The sequence below is a fragment of the Anomaloglossus baeobatrachus genome, chromosome 5 (assembly GCF_048569485.1).
Source record: "Anomaloglossus baeobatrachus isolate aAnoBae1 chromosome 5, aAnoBae1.hap1, whole genome shotgun sequence".
Taxonomy (NCBI): domain Eukaryota; kingdom Metazoa; phylum Chordata; class Amphibia; order Anura; family Aromobatidae; genus Anomaloglossus; species Anomaloglossus baeobatrachus.
Window position 1 is genome coordinate 578,938,992 of NC_134357.1, and position 25,014 is coordinate 578,964,005.

The following is a 25,014-nucleotide window of genomic DNA, read 5'->3' on the forward strand; positions in this document are numbered from 1 at the left end:
ATATGTGTACAGGCTGTGTGTAACATGGGGGGGCTGCAGCCTATGTGTGTATATGTGTACAAAAAAAAGAGAAAGACATTGCATCACCTTGCACAGGTGCTCAGGAGAAAAGCGTCAATACAGAAAGGAATAACTCCGGCACACTGTATGTTTCCCAAAGAGAAAAAGATGGACACAAGAAAGTTGATTTCAAATCCTTTTCTTTTATTCAATGTGAAAAAGTGAAGAAGTGCTGTACAAAACAAAAGGTCCGCCAGGAACAACGTTTCGGCCAAGAGGCCTTCCTCAGGTCGGACAGACTGGATGTAGTGTTATATACAATAAAACAAAACAAAAGGAAATCCATCAATATGAATATACGGATAATGTTGACATAATACCATAATACAGTACGAAATGCATAAGTGAATCCTGAGGAGGGAACAGCAGAGCATCAAAGGATCACAACATCAAGAATATCAAGAGGGAGTAAATCTAGACATGTAAAAAGGAAATATACCGCGTATTATGGGTGTATATGGGATAAATACGTGATGAAGGTGGTACGCGGTGTAACTAATAGGGGAGGTGTCAGAGGCAGGAGAGCTCACCTAGAATGGACAGGAATCACTGGAGATCAGCAAGCAGAATGTATATATGTGCTTAACAGCTGCTGTGGAAAGGGATAGAAAAATAAGCATGTGGGGTATCACAGGATACAGTCTTAGAAAAGTAGATGCCGTATGAACGTACCACAAAGAGTATGCGTAATCACGAACAGCGTATAAGCTGTGACATGAAGGAACTGCACTTGTAGGGAAGTGGTAGTGTCATCACATGGTACTATAGGGAAAATGTTACAGTAGATGACATGAAAATGAAGTACATAATGATATGTCTTGAATACTGTGTGGAAGATACCTATTAGTCAGGGAAGGTTGAAATGATATCCGCACATATGGTCTGAACACGAGTCCCTGTGTGTTATAGTAGGAGACCGCACACGGAAAGGTAGGTTGTCTAGAGGCTGCAGAAATGAGACCTATATAAAGAGATATAAATATAGAAAAAGAGTCATGTATACAAGAGTTATACATAGGAGGAAGATTTCAGGGACATAGACTGTAATGGGGATTATTTACCTCCAGTGACGTAAAAGATCTAGCACGATATGGCACTGTATATAGTATACGGGTCGTGGTTCATAGAGAGGCCGGGGGATCCTCCATATATGAAAGGGGAAATACATATCAAGTCATGGGTATAACTCAGGGTGTAGTAGGGTCTGGAATATGAAATACAAGGGAGATTTACCTGAGAGGTGATTTACCAGAACTCAGCCAGAAGGGGGCGCTGTAAGGTCCAGGAATAAATGGAAAGTCTAAGGGTGAGAAAATGGTGAGAGAAGGGATGAAAAGTGGGCTATATAAGAGATAAAGGGACAGTTGTATCAACATCAGTTAATTGAAAATACCAGAAGCGTCTAGGGATTAGCTTAGTAAAAGGTCCAGGGAATCTGGCTGTCAAAATCCAGGAAACTGGCAGGCTAAAAGTGAAAGGGATAAATGAGCATGCAGAGCATACAGTGACTCCTGATCACCCAGCCGAGTTACCTACCCTGTGCCTCTGGTGCAGTGTGTGCAGACCGCGTGTCCTGTGTGGTGCTGACAATGTGAGGAGTGGGCTTTTAAAAGGGAGAGGTATCCAGACGTCACTTCCAATTAGCATTAAACGCCCACTCCTCACATTGTCAGCACCACACAGGACACGCGGTCTGCACACACTGCACCAGAGGCACAGGGTAGGTAACTCGGCTGGGTGATCAGGAGTCACTGTATGCTCTGCATGCTCATTTATCCCTTTCACTTTTAGCCTGCCAGTTTCCTGGATTTTGACAGCCAGATTCCCTGGACCTTTTACTAAGCTAATCCCTAGACGCTTCTGGTATTTTCAATTAACTGATGTTGATACAACTGTCCCTTTATCTCTTATGTCGCGGGCGGGGAGGGCGCTGCGCTCATCACGCTCGGGTCCGGCGCTGCTGCTGCTGCTCGGTGGATCGAGCGGTGGGCCGGATCCGGGGACTCGAGCGGTGCTTCTCGCCCGTGAGTGAAAGGGGGTAATGTGGTTTGGGGGATTTGGTCCATGATGCAACCCACGGTTTGTGGTGAGGTTGGGGCACCACCGCTGCTATTGACGGGGATCCCGGGAGCGATGGCAGGGAGCACCTGGGATGTTTCTCTCCCCTCCGTGGGTAGGGGGGTTGGTGGTCCCGGGGCCCGGTGAGGTGACAGGGAGGCAGGGTTGGGCAAGGTGCAGGGTCGCTTGGACTGCGCAGCACAGTGCTGGACAGCACGGTAGTACTCACTCAGCCACAAATGGATGCAAAGTCTGTGGTAAAACAAACAGCTGGATGGACGGGTCCCGCAGCCGGCTGCTGTGGTTTCTCCCGGACGGGTGGTGATGGCTGCCTTTCCCTGCACCTTTTGTGTTTCTTCGGTCCCGATGGCTTCCCACCGGTAACCCGCTCCCCAGCGTGTATATTGGCCGGAGGAGCCCTTTTGCCCGTAGGCTCTGGCCCTGGGAACTCTAGCTGTGGCGGTAGCTGTATTTCCCTTGTGCTGGTTGGACGGTTGCCCTCAATCGGGTCTTGGCTGTTTGGAAACCCCTGGGGTTCCGGTCACTAACGGATTTGACCTGTTTAACGGCGACTCCAAGCCTGGTCGGGGTCCGCAGGCCCTGCCAGTTTGTGCTGGCTTCACTTCGCTCCCCGGTTCGGTACTGGCGGGCCACCGCCCGTCTCCGGTCCTACGGTTCCGCGTTGATCTGCCTCTCTTGCAGACGGCCACCACCATCTGCCAACCTTGCTCTCGGTGCCCGGGCCACGTACCCGGACAGAGTCAGTTTTCTCCACTTCTTCTAACTTCACTCACTAAACTCTAAACTCCACTGACTTCCCATCACTCCCTGCCATCGCTCCCGGGATCCCCGTCAATAGCAGCGGTGGTGCCCCAACCTCACCACAAACCGTGGGTTGCATCATGGACCAAATCCCCCAAACCACATTACCCCCTTTCACTCACGGGCGAGAAGCGCCGCTCGAGTCCCCGGATCCGGCCCACTTTTTTACATTGAATAAAAGAAAAGGATTTGAAATCAACTTTCTTGTGTCCATCTTTTTCTCTTTGGGAAACATACAGTGTGCCGAAGTTATTCCTTTCTGTATATGTGTACAGGCTGTGTGTAATATGGGGGTGCTGCAGCCTATGTGTGTATTTTTGTGTACAGGCTGTGTGTAACATTGGGGTGCTGCAGCCTGTGTGTGTATATGTGTAGAGGCTGTGTGTAATATGGGGGTGCTGCAGATATGTGTGTATATGTGTACAGGCTGTGTGTATATGTGTACAGGCTGTGTGTAATATGGGGGGGTGGGGTGTGTGTGTGTGTGTGTGTGTGTGTGTGTGTGTACAGGCAGTGTGTAATATGAGGGTGCTGCAGCCTGTGTGTGTATATGTGTACAGGCTGTGTGTAATATGAAGGTGCTGCAGCCTATGTGTGTATATATGTGTACAGGTTGTGTGTAATATGGGGGTGCTGCAGCCTGTATGTATATGTGTACAGGCTGTGTGTAATATGGGGGTGCTGCAGGGTGTGTGTGTATATACATGTGTACAGGCTGTGTAATACGGGGGGTTGCTGCGGGCTGTGTGTGTATATGTGTACAGGCTGTGTGTGATATGGGGGTGGCGCAGGCTATGTGTGATATGGGGGTGCCTCACGCTGTGTGTGATATGGGGGTGGCGCAGGCTGTGTGTGATATGGGGGTGGCGCAGGCTATGTGTGATATGGGGGTGCCTCTTGCTGTGTGTGATATGGGGGTGCCGCAGGCTGTGTGTGATATGGGGGTGCGTGTGTGTGTGTGTGTGTGTGTGTGTGTGTACAGGCTGTGTGAGATAGGAGGGGCAGGGTGTGTGTGATATGTATGTGCATAATATATTTGTTAGTTTTTCAAAGAGTGGCGGCAGGACTGTGGAAGGTTTGAGGGGTGGAGGCGGGGCTGGGGTAGAGCCTGGGCGGAGTCTCAAGGGGGCCCAAAAATTTTGCCAGTATGGGGCCTTGAAATTCCTAGTGGCGGCCCTGTGGAGAAGAGTATTACAACCCTCCCCCAAAACACCCAACATTCCTCCTCCCTCTTCTTCCTAACTCCCAATCACAGCGATCTATCATTCATTACAGTAAAGGCCCTGTCACACACAGAGATATATCTGTGGCAGATCTGTGGCAGATCTGTGGCAGATCTGTGGCAGATCTGTGGCAGATCTGTGGTTGCAGTGAAATTGTGGACAATCAGTGCCAGGTTGGTGGCTGTGTACAAATGGAACAATATGTCCATGATTTCACTGCAACCACAGATCTGCCAAAGATTTATCTATGTGTGACGGGGCCTCTACTTTCAGCGCACAATCTCTATGTCTGAACAATGTCTGTAACTTCTCTATACTATAATAATAAACATGTTCATATTACTGACTCGCCCACCCCAGGGCTATGGGACACCCGGTGCCGGACCGGACTAGTCCGGGGGTAATCAGTGGTGGCGGGGCCCAACTCCGTGGCCCTGGTGGGTGTCAGTTAAATATGGCTGATGACTTGGCAGCAATGGTGGTACTGCTCCCCACAGGTGGAGCGGTGCCCCGGGGACACTGTTGGTGCTTATTCGTGTCTATGCAGAGAAATAACTGAGGCAACACCAGGGGTGCAGTTTCAAGGTCTTTACTCACAGTTCTTGTCAAGGCCTGCAGGAGCCTTTGGACTGCTGGGACCACCGTCAGGGACCTCCGCCGATCCCGGGTAGATCTGGGGATTGATGCCAGTGCACCCCTCTAATTGTGTCCTTTCTCAGCTGACTTCACTGGCCACCAGCTCTGAAGCTATCTGTGGCCCTGGAATCCCTTCGTTCTCTGCTTGGTGTCACCTGGACCCTCCGAGTCCCAGGGTCTTCACCAGGAAGCGTCACTTTCTTCTTTCTTTAGCTCCTGCCTGACTAGAGCTCTTCTTCTACTCTCTGTTTCTCTCCTTCTCTGTTGCTTTCTTTCTCTGTTGCGGACACTCTGAGCTCACAGAGCTCCTTTCTCTTTCACAGCTACATGCTGGCTCCTCACTCTCTCACTCTCTGAGGTAAACTGAAACTCTGACCTTCCTCTCTGCTCTACACTCGGCTGGCTCTTCCCACCCCCTGGTTGCTAATCTACCACCCTATGGGAGCAGGGATGGGTCTTACGACCCCTCCCAGCACGCAGCATGGGAGGGTTACTGCCACTATCCCTTGTCCCAGTGTGTGCCTAGCAATGGGTGTAGTGCAGTTTTACCTGTGAACTGGCATGTACCCTTTCCTTACCCAGGATGGGACATCACACCTCTGACTGGGGTGCAATGTCTCTGTGGCGACGGAAGCCTCAGGTGCGCCACATTACAAATTACTATTTCCATCTACCATCCATTCCTTTGTGGGAACATCAAACATCTGGTGGGATCAAGTTTTTTACAATCACTATTGTGGCGCCCTGGACAAGCCAGGGGCCACAGGTAATTACACCACCACACCCTACACCCCGATTAGGCACATCTCAGCCAGACACAAAACCCTTGTTGCCTTCCCCAGGGGCTGATGTCCACACCAGGGGGTGGAGCCAGGCGGTTGGTCTCTGCCCACCAAGGAGTTCACAGTCCTGGAGGAGGGAAAAGGAGCAGATTAGCTTGGGCAGTGAAAGTGGAAGGAGGAAGAGCGAGGAGTAGTGAAGTGGCAAGAGAGTAGACTGAAGTGAGTCCGGGTGTGTGGCCCGGACGGAGCAGCAAGGTTGGCAGACGGTGGTGACCGTCTGCAAGAGTGGCCTATCGGAGTTTGCCGTAAGGACCGTGGACGGGCGGTGGCCCGGCGGTACCGTACCGGTACACAAGGAGAAGCCAGCACCATTGGCAGGGGCTTTTCGGACCCCGGTAAGGCTAGGAGTCGCCGTGAATTTGCCGAATCCGTTAGTGAAGGGGACCTCCTGGGTTTCCAAACAGTCAAGTCCCGACAGAAGGCAACCGTCCAACCGTGAAGGGGAGACACCGCCACCGCCAAGGGCAACCGTTTCCCAGGGCCAGCGCCTGCGGGCAAAAAGGGGCTCCTCCAGCCTACATCCAAGTCGGGGAGCGGGTTACCGGTGGGAACCCATCGGAATCAACATAGAACATAGGTGCAGGGAGAGACGGTCATCACTAACCTACGGGGAAGAAGCAACCGCAGCCGTCTGGGGGACCCGTCCATCCAGCCGAGTGTTTTACCGAGAACTGTGTCATCGTCTCAGGCTGAGTGAGTACCCCCGTGCCGTACGGCACAGCGCTGCCCCCGCGACCCTGCACCTCGCCAGGCCCCGTAGCCCGCCCGGGCCCCGGGACAAACAACCCCCTATCCACGGAGGGGAGAAATAACAACCAAGCTGCTCCCTGTCACCGCTCCCGGGATCCCCGTCTAGAGTAGCGGTGGTGTCACCAAAATCACCACAACCGTGGGTGGCGTCACGGACAATAATCAAATCCCCCACAATCAAATTCCCCTTTTCACTCACGGGCGAGGAGCGCCGCTCGAGTCCCCGGGATCCGGCCTACCGCTTGAGCCACCACTGAGCAGCAGCAGCAGTGAGCCGGACCCGAGCAGTGGGAAAGCGCAGCGTCCCCTCCTCCGCCCACGACACTATCAGTTTAGTGTTTTTTTCATCATCATTGGGAACTGACTCCCTTCTCTATTCCCCAATTCACATACAGTCATATGAAAAAGTTTGGGCACCCCTATTAATGTTAACCTTTTTTCTTTATAGCAATTTGGGTTTTTGCAACAGCTATTTCAGTTTCATATATCTAATAAATGTTGGACTCAGTAATATTTCTGGATTGAAATGAGGTTTCCTGTACTAACAGAAATGTGCACTCTCCATTTAAACAAAATTTGACCGGTGCATAAGTATGGGCACCCTTATCAATTGCTTGTTTTGAACACTCCTAACTACTTTTTACTGACTTACTGAACGCACTAAATTGGTTTTGTAACCTCATTGAGCTTTGAACTTCATAGGCTCAGTGAGTGCCTCGTCCACTGAACCAGCCGCCTTTAGAAAGACAGCGTGGCTCAGGGCTCATCCTAACTGAACGCCGGCCTCCTTAACCGTGGGCGTAACACTACTCAGACAACACAGGGTGAGGGAACCACAATAATTAGACTTTATTGGATCCCCAAACAATTAACGGCACATAACACATAACCAGCAAAATACAAATGTAACAGGCAACAGAGTCTCACCCTTCCACTGGCTCACCAGGGATTTAGAATGTCCTTGCCTCAGAGCTTCCAGGGCCACTTACTCCAAGCCAGCAGCACCCCGCTTTCGTCGGGCACCCACCGAGAAAGGAATAGCACCGGATTTAGGAAGCTGGCTGAGGTCTGCAAAGTCTGTAGCCAGGAGACCAAATTGTCCCAACCTGTGTTTCTTCCTTAAGTAGTCCTTGGTATGATGATACAATCCTGGCAGCCGGAGTCGAAATCCCTAGGCTGTGGATATGGTCTCCAACCGGAACCGGAGTCCCTAGATTGAAGCCATAAGATATCCTGATCCTCTAGTCAGTTCCTAAGAGCTTAGACTGGATCCATCAGCATCCATCAACAACCTTCATCAACCTGGTGGCTTAAAGAAATCCCTTTTATTGCCACAGCCTTCCACTTGGGTACACTGCGTCCTCATCGATTGGTTGGACAAGATCGCCTCTCCCATTGGATGAATCTCAAGCTGCATGGACAATGTTCATCCAAATGATGTCTACAGAAAGACTGAGGGTATACATGTAGTCTGGAATGCATAGACTAGATAATGGCTACTAAGGTAATCACATTAGCAATACACAACTAAAATACAATGATTACTGGAAGAGTCTGGAGAAACAATACATCTGGCTTTCAGTGGCCAACACAATTACATGAGTCAACAAGAATCTTGTAAAAACAATGAGAGACTTATCCCCCGTCTATAAACAATCTATCATCCTGTCTGGCTGAATTTTAAGAAACTTTAACCCATGAGAGTCCATGTCGTCACATTCCTCCCCCTTCTTAATATTAGCCAGACATGATAGGCTTCCGATCATCCTTCTCCTCTTGACGGCACTGTCCTTTTTAATGGTGAGATCAGAAACAGAGGCTCGCATCTATACACCTCCCCCTGATTACCTCCCCCAAGTTGAACAGCCATATTGTGGACAAGCACTAAGGTGGGGTCCATGAGTTGGGCTTGCATACATTTCTTATTATCAATCTTCCCCCAGTCAATAGCCACAGTGTGGTTAGGCTTACTCACGGTTCTTGGCTCAGAAGTGGATGCTGGAGACTGGGAATGTGAATTATCCTTGGAAAAGATGTTAGAAAGATCCACATCAGGGTCCTGCTTGGCTTCGAAATGGGTGATGGCTGCTTCAAACTGACTGGATAGTCCTTGTCCTAGGTCATTCTCCAAAATGACTGGTGTGAGCAGGTAATCCCCAAGCCCCACTTTCACTTCCCTCTGAGTGGTATCCGAAACAACAGGCTTGGTGGGGCCATCTATGAACCCCACTTCAACTTCCTCCTGGCTAGTCACTGAAACAACAGGTGTGGGGAGGCTGTCCATAAACTCCATATGGACCTCTTCCTGGTCAGACCCCAAAGTAACTGGTGTGGGGACGGTGTCCATAAGCTACACATCAGCCTTGCTCTGGTCAGTCTCCACAATGACATGTATAGGGAGACTGTTCACAAGTCCCACATCGATCACTTCCTGGTTAGTTCCCAAAATACCAGGGGTAGGGATGCTGTTCATAAGCTCCACATCAGCCTTGCTCTGGTCAGTCTCCACAATGACCGGTATGGGGAGGCTGTTCACAATCCCCACATCGATCACTTCCTGGTTGGTCCCCAAAATACCAGGTGTGGGGAGGCTATCCACAAGCTCTACCTCGACCTCTCCCTGGTCGGTCCTTAGGTCCAACTGCACACATGCCAGAGGGACGTCTGAGCGCTGGCCCTCAGCCAGGGAGATGGATAATTGGGAATCTGGTAAATGGTCTTCTGGGGAAACAATAACTGGGCTTACCAGAGTGATGAAAGATCCAATGTCTCGAAGTCCCTGAGCTTGTATATCACCGACCTTGACCGTCTGGATGTGGGGATGGAGGTTGGCTGGTGTACGGTGTCCGGCCTGCCGTAGGGTGTGGACTGGATAAACCACTTCCTCAGCTATTGGGGTTTCTTGGGAGTAGCATTCCTCAGGTCTCGTTGGTTCATCTCGGCATATGTTGACTGGTTGGAGTGGCAGACGGGCTCCAAGCATGCGGCCTCTTTGTTTTGGTGCAGCTTCTGCTGGGTAGCGGGACCATCCTTCTCGAGCGGCTGGTGCTAGCAGTACGGCAGCTGGAATCCCATAAACATATTCCAGAATCCAAGCCCTCTCTTCTCTTGAGGATCTAGGCCCCAATGCATTCAAAAACGCTGTGGCTTGGGCCATTTTGGACAAAGTTGATTACCGATTGTCACTAGATCCATGATGTGGCACATAGTTTAAATCCTCTGGGTCAATATCGGCGGGATCCTCAACGTCCTCTGCATCATTCTGGGCATCCCAACGGACTAATTTCTGGATCAAGTCCGACCGAGTCTCAGCATTCCAGTAGATAATCTTTCGCCTCTGGCACAGATCCTGTAGCATCCATTTACTGCTGCGGTCGTAACTCCTGTCTGGTCCTTGTCCCATGGCTGAGCTGGTGGGGTTGGACATGGCAGCGTTCGAAACCTGAATGCCTCCCCTATGGCCTGTTGGGTATGCTTATGTGACCCCCTGGTTGTTGAGCCCTGGACGGTGTCCACGAACACCAGTCCACTGCAGCTCCCCTGGGTAAACCAGGCTGAGTAGTATCCCACTGCTGCCACCAATTGTGGAGACACGGGGCTCAGTGAGTGCTCTCGTCCACTGAACCAGCCGCCTTTAGAAAGACAGCGTGGCTCAGGGCTCATCCCAACTGAACGCCGGCCTCCTTAATCGTGGGCGTAACACTACTCAGACAACACAGGATGAGGGAACCACAATAATTAGACTTTATTGGATCCCCAAACAATTAACGGCACATAACACATAACCAGCAAAATACAAATGTAACAGGCAACAGAGTCTCACCCTTCCACTGGCTCACCAGGGATTTAGAATGTCCTTGCCTCAGAGCTTCCAGGGCCACTTACTCCAATCCAGCAGAACCCCGCTTTCGGCGGGCACCCACCGAGAAAGGAATAGCACTGGATTTAGGAAGCTGGCTGAGGTCTGCTGAGTCTGTAGCCAGGTGACCAAATTGTCCCAACCTGGGTTTCTTCCTTAAGTAGTCCTTGGTATGATGATACAATCCTGGCAGCCGGAGTCGAAATCCCTAGGCTGTGGATATGGTCTCCAACCGGAACCGGAGTCCCTAGATTGAAGCCATAAGATATCCTGATCCTCTAGTCAGCTCCTAAGAGCTTAGACTGGATCCATCAGCATCCATCAACAACCTTCATCAACCTGGTGGCTTAAAGAAATCCCTTTTATAGCCACAGCCTTCCACTTGGATACACTGCGTCCTCATCGATTGGTTGGACAAGATCGCCTCTCCCATTGGATGAATCTCAAGCTGCATGGACAACGTTCATCCAAATGATGTCTACAGAAAGACTGAGGGTATACATGTAGTCTGGAATGCATAGACTAGATAATGGCTACTAAGGTAATCACATTAGCAATACACAACTACAATACAATGATTACTGGAAGAGTCTGGAAAAACAATACGTCTGACTTTTAGTGGCCAACACAATTACATGAGTCAACAAGAGTCTTGTAAAAACAATGAGGGACTTATCCCCCGTCTATAAACAATCTATCATCCTGTCTGGCTGAATTTTAAGAAACTTTAACCCATGAGAGTCCATGTCGTCACAGAGGTTCCATCATGCTTTTGGGCTGTGTGGCCCATGCTGGCACTGGGAATCTTGTTAAAGTTGAGGGTCGCATGGATTCAACTCAGTATCAGCAGATTCTTGACAATAATGTGCAAGAATCAGTGACGAAGTTGAAGTTACGCAGGGGATGGATATTTCAGCAAGACAATGATCCAAAACACCGCTCCAAATCTACTCAGGCATTCATGCAGAGGAACAATTACAATGTTCTGGAATGGCCATCCCAGTCCCCAGACCTGAATATCATTGAACATCTGTGGGATGATTTGAAGCGTGCTGTCCATGCTCGGCGACCATCAAACTTAACTGAACTGGAATTGTTTTGTAAACAGGAATGGTCAAATATACCTTCATCCAGGATCCAGGAACTCATTAAAAGCTACAGGAAGCAACTGGAGGCTTTTATTTTTGCAAAAGGAGGATCTACAATATATTAATGTCACTTTTATGTTGAGGTGCCAATACTTTTGCATCGGTCAAATTTTGTTTAAATACGGATTGCACATTTTCTGTTAGTACAATAAACTTCATTTCAATCCAGAAATATTACTCAGTCCATCGGTTATTAGGAATATGAAACTGAAATAGCTGTTGTAAAAACCCAAATTGTTGTAAAGAAAAAAGGTTAACATTAATAGGGGTGTCCAAAGTTTTTCATATGACTGTAAATCCCAGTGGCTACAAGGACCTGGTCCCTCTGCCCCCTGGGAAACAGCCGACTTTGTATAGAGAAAGCTAAATCCCAGTGGCTACAAGGACCTGGTCCCTCTGTGTGTCGCCCAGGGAAGGGGGTACTCGGTTCCGGGCACTCTGTATTTGGGGAATGTCACTCTGGTCGCCTTTGCCCGGTTCCTTGCACTGGGTACTTTTTTATAAAGGAAGTATTTACAGGGGAGGTAAGAGTTAACGTTCATGTGATGCCACCTGCGGTTATGAGGGTGGAACTACTTCTGCTAAAGTGGGTACTCCCACGGCTGGTGGTAATGGCAGCTGTGGTGGTAGGCCCTCCGCAGGTAGGGCCGAGCCTGGGAGGTGTCGATGTAATAATAATGGAGGCCACACCGGGATTGCAATGAGCAGTCCTTACTCACTGTAGACCCTCGGACGGCTGGTTCCAGTCCCTATGTTGCCAGTGCCAGGTTAGTGACTCCGCTGCTCTGTCCCTGGCACTCTCAGTGTGGTTTGGGTCCCCGTAGCTTGAAGCAGTTTGGGGGCCCCGACTGTCCCTCTCAGGTAGCAGTCCCCTTGTCTGAACTGCTGGCAGTGTGGACCCTGTGGGGAAGTATGTGTCTGAAACCTGATCCTTGCTTTACTGCTGATGCCCCCGGATCTGTAGGTCAGTGAAGTCCATTCAGGTCCCTCCACTGTGCAGGAATTTACCGGGCCGTGTAAAACTGTCGCCTGACCTAGGGCCCTGTGCCCTGCGCGTGCTCTAGTTCTAGTGGTGCTCTCTTGTATCGTCCCTGGTGACCTTCTCTGTTCCAGAGGTACTTGTTTGCTCCTATTCTGGCAACCTACTCATGTGCCCCGGGTCACCGTTACACGAACCCAGCTCCAGGCACATCTCCTCTCCTCACTACTCTCTAACATACTGGCTCGCCCCCTCCCACCAGGTGGTCTCGTCCCAGGCTGGCTCTGCCCACTGGGTGGCCATCCCCTTATCTGACTAACCCTTTGAGCCCTGGTGTGAGTGGCAACTGGGAATATAGATGTGTGCAGGTGTTACTGACACTGGTGTTCCAGGTCCCAGGGTGTAGGTCCTGCATCCCCATGAGGATGCAGTTCCCTGGAGTGCCCTGAGTTGCTCAGGGGCATTACATCTGCCCCCTGGGAAACAGCCGGGTCTGTATAGAGAAAGCTAAATCCCAGTGGCTACAAGGACCTGGTCCCTCTGCCCCCTGAGAAACAGACACTCTATAGAGAAAGCTAAATCCCAGTGGTTACAAGGACCTGGTCCCTCTGCCCCCTGGGAAACAGCCGCTCTGTATAGACAAAGCTAAACCCCAGTGGCTACAAGGACCTGGTCCCTCTGCCCCCTGGGAAACAGCTGACTCTGTATAGAGAAAGCTAAATCCCAGTGGTTACAAGGACCTGGTCCCTCTGCCCCCTGGGAAACAGCCGCTCTGTATAGAGAAAGCTAAATCCCAGTGGTTACAAGGACCTGGTCCCTCTGCCCCCTGGGAAACAGCCGCTCTGTATAGAGAAAGCTACATCCCAGTGGCTACAAGGACCTGGTCCCTCTGCCCCCTGGGAAACAGCCGACTCTGTATAGAGAAAGCTAAATCCCAGTGGTTACAAGGACCTGGTCCCTCTGCCCCCTGGAAACAGCCGCTCTGTATAGAGAAAGCTACATCCCAGTGGCTACAAGGACCTGGTCCCTCTGCCCCCTGGGTAACAGCCGCTCTGTATAGAGAAAGCTAAACCCCAGTGGCTACAAGGACCTGGTCCCTCTGCCCCCTGGGAAACAGCCGCTCTGTATAGAGAAAGCTAAATCCCAGTGGTTACAAGGACCTGGTCCCTCTGCCCCCTGGGAAACAGCCGCTCTGTATAGAGAAAGCTAAATCCCAGTGGTTACAAGGACCTGGTCCCTCTGCCCCCTGGGAAACAGCCGCTCTGTATAGAGAAAGCTACATCCCAGTGGCTACAAGGACCTGGTCCCTCTACCCCCTGGGAAACAGCCGACTCTGTATAGAGAAAGCTAAATCCCAGTGGTTACAAGGACCTGGTCCCTCTGCCCCCTGGAAACAGCCGCTCTGTATAGAGAAAGCTACATCCCAGTGGCTACAAGGACCTGGTCCCTCTGCCCCCTGGGAAACAGCCGCTCTGTATAGAGAAAGCTAAACCCCAGTGGCTACAAGGACCTGGTCCCTCTGCCCCCTGGGAAACAGCCGCTCTGTATAGAGAAAGCTAAATCCCAGTGGTTACAAGGACCTGGTCCCTCTGCCCCCTGGGAAACAGCCGCTCTGTATAGAGAAAGCTAAATCCCAGTGGTTACAAGGACCTGGTCCCTCTGCCCCCTGGGAAACAGCCGCTCTGTATAGAGAAAGCTAAATCCCAGTGGTTACAAGGACCTGGTCCCTCTGCCCCCTGGGAAACAGCCGCTCTGTATAGAGAAAGCTAAATCCCAGTGGTTACAAGGACCTGGTCCCTCTGCCCCCTGGAAACAGCCGCTCTGTATAGAGAAAGCTACATCCCAGTGGCTACAAGGACCTGGTCCCTCTGCCCCCTGGGAAACAGCCGCTCTGTATAGAGAAAGCTAAACCCCAGTGGCTACAAGGACCTGGTCCCTCTGCCCCCTGGGAAACAGCCGACTCTGTATAGAGAAAGCTAAATCCCAGTGGTTACAAGGACCTGGTCCCTCTGCCCCCTGGGAAACAGCCGCTCTGTATAGAGAAAGCTAAACCCCAGTGGTTACAAGGACCTGGTCCCTCTGCCCACTGGAAACAGCCGCTCTGTATAGAGAAAGCTAAACCCCAGTGGCTACAAGGACCTGGTCCCTCTGCCCCCTGGGAAACAGCCGCTCTGCATAGAGAAAGCTAAACCCCAGTAGTTACAAGGACCTGGTCCCTCTGCCCCCTGGGAAACAGCTGCTCTGTATAGAGAAAGCTAAATCCCAGTGGTTACAAGGACCTGGTCCCTCTGCCCCCTGGGAAACAGCCGCTCTGTATAGAGAAAGCTACATCCCAGTGGCTACAAGGACCTGGTCCCTCTGCCCCCTGGGAAACAGCTGCTCTGTATAGAGAAAGCTAAATCCCAGTGGTTACAAGGACCTGGTCCTTCTGCCCCCTGGGAAACAGCCGCTCTGTATAGAGAAAGCTAAATCCCAGTGGTTACAAGGACCTGGTCCCTCTGCCCCCTGGAAACAGCCGCTCTGTATAGAGAAAACTAAACCCCAGTGGCTACAAGGACCTGGTCCCTCTGCCCCCTGGGAAACAGCCGACTCTGTATAGAGAAAGCTAAATCCCAGTGGTTACAAGGACCTGGTCCCTCTGCCCCCTGGGAAACAGCCGCTCTGTATAGAGAAAGCTAAACCCCAGTGGTTACAAGGACCTGGTCCCTCTGCCCCCTGGAAACAGCCGCTCTGTATAGAGAAAGCTAAACCCCAGTGGCTACAAGGACCTGGTCCCTCTGCCCCCTGGGAAACAGCCGCTCTGCACAGAGAAAGCTAAACCCCAGTGGCTACAAGGACCTGGTCCCTCTGCCCCCTGGGAAACAGCTGCTCTGTATAGAGAAAGCTAAATCCCAGTGGATACAAGGACCTGGTCCCTCTGCCCCCTGGGAAACAGCCGCTCTGCACAGAGAAAGCTAAACCCCAGTGGCTACAAGGACCTGGTCCCTCTGCCCCCTGGGAAACAGCTGCTCTGTATAGAGAAAGCTAAATCCCAGTGGATACAAGGACCTGGTCCCTCTGCCCCCTGGGAAACAGCCGACTCTGTATAGAGAAAGCTAAATCCCAGTGGATAGAAGGACCTGGTCCCTCTGCCCCCTGGGAAACAGCCGCTCTGTATAGAGAAAGCTAAATCCCAGTGGATACAAGGACCTGGTCCCTCTGCCCCCTGGGAAACAGCCGCTCTGCACAGAGAAAGCTAAACCCCAGTGGCTACAAGGACCTGGTCCCTCTGCCCCCTGGAAACAGCCGCTCTGTATAGAGAAAGCTAAATCCCAGTGGATACAAGGACCTGGTCCCTCTGCCCCCTGGGAAACAGCCGCTCTGTATAGAGAAAACTAAACCCCAGTGGATACAAGGACCTGGTCCCTCTGCCCCCTGGGAAACAGCCGCTCTGCACAGAGAAAGCTAAACCCCAGTGGCTACATGGACCTGGTCCCTCTGCCCCCTGGGAAACAGCCGCTCTGTATAGAGAAAGCTAAATCCCAGTGGCTACAAGGACCTGGTCCCTCTGCCCCCTGCAAACAGCCGCTCTGTATAGAGAAAGCTAAATCCCAGTGGATACAAGGACCCGGTCCTTCTGCCCCCTGGGAAACAGCTGCTCTGTATAGAGAAAGCTAAATCCCAGTGGATACAAGGACCTGGTCCCTCTGCCCCCTGGGAAACAGCCGCTCTGTAGAGAGAAAACTAAACCCCAGTGGATACAAGGACCTGGTCCCTCTGCCCCCTGGAAACAGCCGCTGTGTATAGAGAAAGCTAAATCCCAGTGGTTATGTGGCGCCCCTGACCTGGTCAGGCACCACTGAGTACTGCACCCATGCTGGGGACAGTACAATACAGGTAATCCAGAAGGCTGACCGAGGTGTGACTACACAGGCGCATAGTGATCAGGTCTCACACATGTACCTTTGGGAGGACCCCTGGGGATCCCAGGAGGGGGCAAAGCCTTCACCTCCACTGGAATAGTGGAGGGGGCCAAAAGCCTCCATCTCCACTCAAGGGGTGTGGTAAGAGAGCCTGGTTGCTAGGTGGCGTAGGCAAGAACAGGAGAGGAGGAGCAGTGAGCCGGTTTAGTGCAGAGTCCAGGGAGCTCCGAGGAGAGCAGACCCCTGGGGCTGTTGCAGTCTAACAGCGCCCGCGCAGTGGCTACCGACGGGGGAGAACGGTCACCTAGGAGTGCTACCCGAAATCCATCTTCAGCTAAAGAGAGAGCACGGAGTGGGAAGTAAGGAGACTGCTAGGGAGTACCAGGCCCAAACGGGCGGCAGATCCCGGAGCGGGGATAGATCTACCTTTCCTCGCTAAACCTGCCGGTGTGGGGCCCTCAAAGCCCACACCACAACACCCAAAAGCCGCAGCCACGTAGCCACAGTTAGGGCCCATAGTTCACAGGAGGCAAGCAGCTGGAGTGATCTGGTCCAGGCGACAAGCAAACGGCAACTGAAGGGGAGAGAGGCTTCAGCAACTTCCCTGGGTGACCCCCATAGGGACTAAAAGTCGGGGTTACCCCAAACCACTAAGGGCTAAGGAAGGCGAGTCGGTAGTCACCATCATAAGTCAGCCTGAAGGATACCTGGTTCCAGCCTGGTTCATCCCAGCTACGCCCGGGTTACTCACCCTGCCATCAACTGTGAGTAAAACCCCTGAAAGACATCCTGCTTGTGTGGAGTTATTCTGCGCCTAGTGGTTCTACACACCCACACAGGGCCCTGGGGCTTGCCTCACTCTCAGGAGGCTATTACAACTGACTGCACCCACCATCAGCCCCAGGCGTCCCTCAACCTGCAGTGGCGGTCCCCACTGACCGCAATTCTGAGAGTGGCGTCACGACAATCCTACAAGAAGGTTTCCTACCTGTGACCAGACTGAGCCAGTGGAGTCCCTGAAGGTAATGCACCGACACAGCGTTCGCGGGGCTTCACATCTGGCGTCACGAACAGGATAAGGACTAGACCTGTCTAGACAGGTGACCATGTGCCTGGGCGGTCCGCTTGAAAAATTGGAAGCGCCGCCATATTGCCACCATGAAAAGCGCGCTGAAAAACAACAGCAGCCCGCGCTGGGAGAAGTTACCGCCCACGAAGAGGTGTGGCTACCCAGAGATCCCCTGGAGGGTTCGGACCTCGCTTGTGAAGAGAGCGGAAGCGTCCAGAGACGGCGGAACGGAAAAGAAGCCAGCAGCTTGTTGTTAGAGAAAATGGCGTCTGAATGCAGAGACCCAGAGCCAGGCTCCACTGCCTGGTGGTGTCGGGAGCTTGCCGAGTTCTGCGATCAACTGGAGGCCAGGGTCGGAAGGCAGATCAGAGCGGGACGTGCGGAGTTTCTGGAAATGGCTGCAGCGGTTCAGGCCTATGAGAGGGGAACCGCGCGCCGAGTGCCAGACCGGACGGCGACGACTCAGACCCCGATGCTGCCACCGATGGGTGAGTCCAGTGATGCCCCTGCCAGCGCGAGTGCCCCGACCCCTGCTGCCACGCCCGCGGTCCCTGAAGAGGCGCCCGGCGCGGCGACGCTGATCCAGGCCGCAGCCATGCCAGGCGCGGCCCGCCAAGCCCAGGCCGACGCAGCGATGCCCTGCTCGGCCCACCAAGACCCGGTCCCTGCAACAACGCCCAGCCCGGCCCGCAAAGATCCGGCTGCCGCCGCGACCCTAATCCACGCCGCAGGTGTGACGCTGACCCAGGCCGCTGCCATGCTAGGCCCGGCCCGCCAAGCCCAGACCGCGGCAGCAACGCCCAGTCCGTCCCGCCAAGCACCGGCCACGGTAGCGATGCCCGCTAAGGCTCCGGCTGCGACAGAAACGCCCATCCAGGCCGCCGCCATGCCAGGCGCGGCCCGCCAAGACCAGGCCGCCGCCATGCCAGGCGCGGCCCGCCAAGACCAGGCCGCCGCCATATCGGGCGCGGCCCGCCAAGAAAAGACAGACGTACCATTGTTTACCCCGGCCTGCAAGGCCAGAGCAGACACCGCTCCCCAGTCTAAGGAAGTCCCTGCTAGGAAGTCCCTGGTAGGTGAGGACCCCGCATACTGGCAGCTGAAGGCTGACCTGGAGGCCAAGTTCCCACAGGAGATGGTGGACCGGTACATGCTCCCTCCGCATACCCCCAAGACGACTCCTGCAGCAACCATGCCAAAGAGATCCCCGCCTGGGCCGGCTGAAGAGCACCCATCCCCAGCACTGCCACCACCGGAGTGCTCAGAAGAACTAAGGGGGAGGGGAGGCCAGGAAGCTGAGGAGCTGACTCAGGAGCCACCAGCAGTGGATCCATGCCCAGAGCCGGAGATGTTGCCATATTCCCGCTGGGATGAGGAAGACCTAACACCGTCTGCTGAAGAAGATCTACCCAAAAGCCTCACCTGGGAGCTTGTAAGCTGTACCTCGCAGAATCCAGTCCGCAAGACACGGCGCCGTAACAGAACCCAGTCTTTCCCTGCACCGCAGTCTCCAGAACAGAAAGATGAAATAACGGCCAGAGACCTAGAGGAGAAACGGTTCCTGAGAAGAGCCAAAGCCCAGGTCAGAGGACCCCTTTGTCGAGGAGTAGTGGAAGATTTTAGCCTAAAATCAGGATACGGCTTCATAGTTGCACCTGGTATGAAAGAAGGCATTTTTGTCAACAGAAGAGACGTTAGAGCTCATTTGCCCAGAGGACATCCTGGAAGAAACCTAAGAATGGGAGACACAGTGCAATTTACAATGCATCAAGGAGAAAGAGGCTGGTATGCACTCGATGTAACACCATGTCCTAAAGAAAAAGAAACCGACACAGACGAAGAAAGAGGTCAAGAAAGCAGCAGGTGCCGCAGCCCTACAGGCCCAAGCCCTGGTGAGGAGGAATCTGCATAAAGTAAAGTAAGAAGTACAACAAGTTACTGTTTTGACCAGTTTGAAAGTTTGCAACGTTACTGTTTAAGAGATGTGCCCACATAAACTAATGTGAGAAATGAACCTTAAGGCTATGAACTGGCTATAGCCACAAACTCTCGCAGTGTAAATAGTTACACCAGAGGGCACCACCACCACCAGAGTCAGCCTGTTTAGGGGCTTGGCTCGTCTGCAACCAGGGAGCATGTCCGTATATAGGGCCTTGGCTCACCTGCGACCAGAGAGCATGCCTGTTTATGGGGCCTGGCTCTCCACCACAAAGAGGGTACCTGGTCAGCACCAACTGTGAAGGCCGCCTCTGGATCCTGCCAGAAGTGGCTGAAGGCGCGGCTTCACCAGGCCAGGTATGCCCTGAAGACCCCCCAGACCCTGAAAGCCGCCTCTACATCCTGCCAGAAGTGGCTGAAGGCGCGGCCAACAGGAGAGGCAGATTGGAGGAAAGGTCTGGGGAAACGGATGGCCCAGACCTGGTTACCAAAAGGACCGGTGACCTGCCTCCTGAAAGGGTTTGGGTGGGTTAACGGACTTGTGGGTGGAGGGTGGTGATGTATGGTACCTGGTGGTTTTAAAATGTTTTACCATGTTTTACTGTTTTATGCATTTTAAAATGTTGTCTTGCAGCCCGAGGACGTGCTGGTGATAACTAAGGGGGAATGTGGCGCCCCTGACCTGGTCAGGCACCACTGAGTACTGCACCCATGCTGGGGACAGTACAATACAGGTAATCCAGAAGGCTGACCGAGGTGTGACTACACAGGCGCATAGTGATCAGGTCTCACACATGTACCTTTGGGAGGACCCCTGGGGATCCCAGGAGGGGGCAAAGCCTTCACCTCCACTGGAATAGTGGAGGGGGCCAAAAGCCTCCATCTCCACTCAAGGGGTGTGGTAAGAGAGCCTGGTTGCTAGGTGGCGTAGGCAAGAACAGGAGAGGAGGAGCAGTGAGCCGGTTTAGTGCAGAGTCCAGGGAGCTCCGAGGAGAGCAGACCCCTGGGGCTGTTGCAGTCTAACAGCGCCCGCGCAGTGGCTACCGACGGGGGAGAACGGTCACCTAGGAGTGCTACCCGAAATCCATCTTCAGCTAAAGAGAGAGCACGGAGTGGGAAGTAAGGAGACTGCTAGGGAGTACCAGGCCCAAACGGGCGGCAGATCCCGGAGCGGGGATAGATCTACCTTTCCTCGCTAAACCTGCCGGTGTGGGGCCCTCAAAGCCCACACCACAACACCCAAAAGCCGCAGCCACGTAGCCACAGTTAGGGCCCATAGTTCACAGGAGGCAAGCAGCTGGAGTGATCTGGTCCAGGCGACAAGCAAACGGCAACTGAAGGGGAGAGAGGCTTCAGCAACTTCCCTGGGTGACCCCCATAGGGACTAAAAGTCGGGGTTACCCCAAACCACTAAGGGCTAAGGAAGGCGAGTCGGTAGTCACCATCATAAGTCAGCCTGACGGATACCTGGTTCCAGCCTGGTTCATCCCAGCTACGCCCGGGTTACTCACCCTGCCATCAACTGTGAGTAAAACCCCTGAAAGACATCCTGCTTGTGTGGAGTTATTCTGCGCCTAGTGGTTCTACACACCCACACAGGGCCCTGGGGCTTGCCTCACTCTCAGGAGGCTATTACAACTGACTGCACCCACCATCAGCCCCAGGCGTCCCTCAACCTGCAGTGGCGGTCCCCACTGACCGCAATTCTGAGAGTGGCGTCACGACAATCCTACAAGAAGGTTTCCTACCTGTGACCAGACTGAGCCAGTGGAGTCCCTGAAGGTAATGCACCGACACAGCGTTCGCGGGGCTTCACAGTTACAAGGACCTGGTCCCTCTGCCCCCTGGGAAACAGCCGGGTCTGTATAGAGAAAGCTAAACCCCAGTGGTTACAAGGATCTGGACCCTCTGCCCCCTGGGAAACAGCTGCTCTGTATAGAGAAAGCTACATCCCAGTGGCTACAAGGACCTGGTCCCTCTGCCCCCTGGGAAACAGCCGCTCTGTACAGAGAAAGCTAAATCCCAGTGGTTACAAGGACCTGGTCCCTCTGCCCCCTGGGAAACAGCCACTCTGTATAGAGAAAGCTAAATCCCAGTGGTTACAAGGACCTGGTCCCTCTGCCCCCTGGAAACAGCCGCTCTGTATAGAGAAAGCTAAATCCCAGTGGCTACAAGGACCTGGTCCCTCTGCCCCCTGGGAAACAGCCGCTCTGTATAGAGAAAGCTAAATCCCAGTGGTTACAAGGACCTGGTCCCTCTGCCCCCTGGAAACAGCCGCTCTGTATAGAGAAAGCTAAATCCCAGTGGTTACAAGGACCTGGACCCTCTGCCCCCTGGAAACAGCCGCTCTGTATAGAGAAAACTAAACCCCAGTGGCTACAAGGACCTGGTCCCTCTGCCCCCTCGGAACAGCCGCTCTGTATAGAGAAAGCTAAATCCCAGTGGTTACAAGGACCTGGTCCCTCTGCCCCCTGGGAACAGCCGCTCTGTATAGAGAAAGCTACATCCCAGTGGTTACAAGGACCTGGTCCCTCTGCCCCCTGGGAAACAGCCGCTCTGTATAGAGAAAGCTAAATCCCAGTGGCTACAAGGACCTGGTCCCTCTGCCCCCAGGAAACAGCCGCTCTGTATAGAGAAAACTAAACCCCAGTGGCTACAAGGACCTGGTCCCTCTGCCCCCTGGGAACAGCCGCTCTGTATAGAGAAAGCTAAATCCCAGTGGCTACAAGGACCTGGTCCCTCTGCCCCCTGGGAAACAGCCGCTCTGCACAGAGAAAGCTAAACCCCAGTGGCTACAAGGACCTGGTCCCTCTGCCCCCTGGGAAACAGCCGCTCTGTACAGAGAAAGCTAAACCCCAGTGGCTACAAGGACCTGGTCCCTCTGCCCCCTGGGAAACAGCCGCTCTGTACAGAGAAAACTAAACCCCAGTGGCTACAAGGACCTGGTCCCTCTGCCCCCTGGAAACAGCCGCTCTGTATAGAGAAAGCTAAATCCCAGTAGTTACAAGGACCTGGTCCCTCTGCCCCCTGGGAAACAGCTGGGTCTGTATAGCGAAAGCTAAATCCCAGTGGAAGGAGGGACCTGGTCCTTGTAGCCACTGGGATTTAGCCACAACCAGTCCTGCATACAGTGAGGAGCTGATCATGTGACCCCCTGACTCCTCCCCTCCATGTGACATCATCACAGGTCCTGTAGGCACAGAGCAGCCATATATCTAGGGTTGCGTCTAGATCAGAGTTGATTTTTTGTGGTCCTCAAAAAATCAACTCTGATCTAGCTGCTTCAGTAGTGAGCCGGCTATATCGGAGTTGATTTTTTGAGGCCTCATTTTTTCCACTCTGATTTAGCCGGCTCACTACCAGGGCCGTATTTGCCATTAAGCACTTGAGGGCACGTGCCTAGGGCGGCGCCTTCCAGGGGGGCGGCGCCCAAACCAAAATTTAAAAAAAAAAAAAAATTTTTTTTAAATCTTCCTCCCTCCCTCCTCCAAACTCTTTATTAAATCCGGCGCCTTTTTGGAGGAGGGAGGGAGCGCACAGTCATTTATAGTCGCGTCTATAACACGCGAATATAAATGACACTGTGAGCGTGCCGGCACTTACTTCCGGGGTCATAGGAGCTGTAATCAGCTCCCCGCCCCGACGTGCTGCCGTGCGCTCACTGTGCAGAGGTCACAGGAGCGTGAGGCCGCGCAGAGGAGGACGGGAGCCGCCGCCGAAGATGGAGCCGCCGCCGGAGATGGAACCGCCGCCGGAGATGGAGCCGCCGCCGGAGATGGAGCCGCCGCCGGAGATGGAGCCGCCGCCGGAGATGGAACCGCCGCCGAGCAAGATGTCAGATGCCGCCGCCGCCGCCGCCGCCGCCACCGTGGAGAACGGGAGATGCAGCCTGGAGCAGGTAAACGCTTTACAGCCGAAGACAGCGCCGAACAAGCAACCCGGGGGGGGGGGCGCAACATGGAGGATGGGGGGATGGAACATGATATGGGGGCGCAACATGGAGGATGGGGGGATGGAACATGATATGGGGGCGCAACATGGAGGATGAGGGGATGGAACATGATATGGGGGCGTAACATGGAGGATGGGGGGATGGAACATGATATGGGGGCGCAACATGGAGGATGGGGGGGATGGAACATGATATGGGGGCGCAACATGGAGGATGGGGGGGATGGAACATGATATGGGGGCGCAACATGGAGGATGGGGGGATGGAACATGATATGGGGGCGCAACATGGAGGATGAGGGGATGGAACATGATATGGGGGCGCAACATGGAGGATGGGATGCAGCATGATGTGGGGGTGCAACATGGAGGATGGGGGGGGATGCAGCATGATGTGGGGGTGCAACATGGAGGATGTGGGGATGGAACATGATGTGGGGGCGCAACATGGAGGATGGGGGGGGATGCAGCATGATGTGGGGGTGCAACATGGAGGCTGGGGGGGGATGCCACATGATGTGGGGGTGCAACATGGAGGATGGGGGATGGAACATGATATGGGGGCGCAACATGGAGGATGGGGGGATGGAACATGATATGGGGGCGCAACATGGAGGATGGGGGGATGGAACATGATATGGGGGCGCAACATGAAGGATGGGGGGATGGAACATGATATGGGGGCGCAACATGGAGGATGGGGGGATGGAACATGATATGGGGGCGCAACATGGAGGATGGGGGGATGGAACATGATATGGGGGCGCAACATGGAGGATGGGGGGATGGAACATATGGGGGCGCAACATGGAGGATGGGGGGGATGCAGCATGATGTGGGGGCGCAACATGGAGGATGGAGGGGATGCAGCATGATGTGGGGGTGCAACATGGAGGATGGGGGATGGAACATGATATGGGGGCGCAACATGGAGGATGGGGGGATGGAACATGATATGGGGGCGCAACATGGAGGATGGGGGGATGGAACATGATATGGGGGCGCAACATGAAGGATGGGGGGATGGAACATGATATGGGGGCGCAACATGGAGGATGGGGGGATGGAACATGATATGGGGGCGCAACATGGAGGATGGGGGGATGGAACATGATATGGGGGCGCAACATGGAGGATGGGGGGATGGAACATATGGGGGCGCAACATGGAGGATGGGGGGGATGCAGCATGATGTGGGGGCGCAACATGGAGGATGGAGGGGATGCAGCATGATGTGGGGGTGCAACATGGAGGCTGGGGGGGGATGCCGCATGATATGGGGGCGCAACATGGAGGATGGGGGATGGAACATGATATGGGGGCGCAACATGGAGGATGGGGGAATGGAACATGATATGGGGGCGCAACATGGAGGATGGGGGGATGGAACATGATATGGGGGCGCAACATGGAGGATGGGGGGGATGGAACATGATGTGGGGGCGCAACATGGAGGATGGGGGGGGGGATGCAGCATGATGTGGGGGCGCAACATGGAGGATGGGGGGGGATGCAGCATGATGTGGGGGCGCAACATGGAGGATGTGGGGATGGAACATGATGTGGGGGCGCAACATGGAGGATGGGGGGGATGCAGCATGATGTGGGGGTGCAACATGGAGGCTGGGGGGGGATGCCGCATGATATGGGGGCGCAACATGGGGGATGGAACATGATGTGGGGGCGCAGCGTGGAGGATGGGGGGATGCCGCATGATGTGGGGGCGCAACATGGAGGATGTGGGGGCGCAACATGGAGGATGGGGGGGGATGAAGCA

The 25,014-nt window shown here is 53.6% G+C and overlaps 1 long non-coding RNA gene across 1 annotated transcript in view; it reads right to left on the minus strand.

Annotated features, from left to right (window-relative positions):
• Nucleotides 1–494: 494 nt before the first annotated feature.
• Nucleotides 495–25,014, minus strand: part of LOC142310459 (uncharacterized) — a 33,132-nt gene continuing 8,612 nt past the window's right edge. Inside the window, exons 2-4 of the long non-coding RNA XR_012754159.1 lie at nucleotides 1,294–1,360; nucleotides 1,122–1,202; nucleotides 495–1,021 (exon numbers count right to left, since the gene is read on the minus strand). This is a non-coding gene — a long non-coding RNA (uncharacterized LOC142310459). The remainder of the gene's footprint in view (nucleotides 1,022–1,121; nucleotides 1,203–1,293; nucleotides 1,361–25,014) is intronic.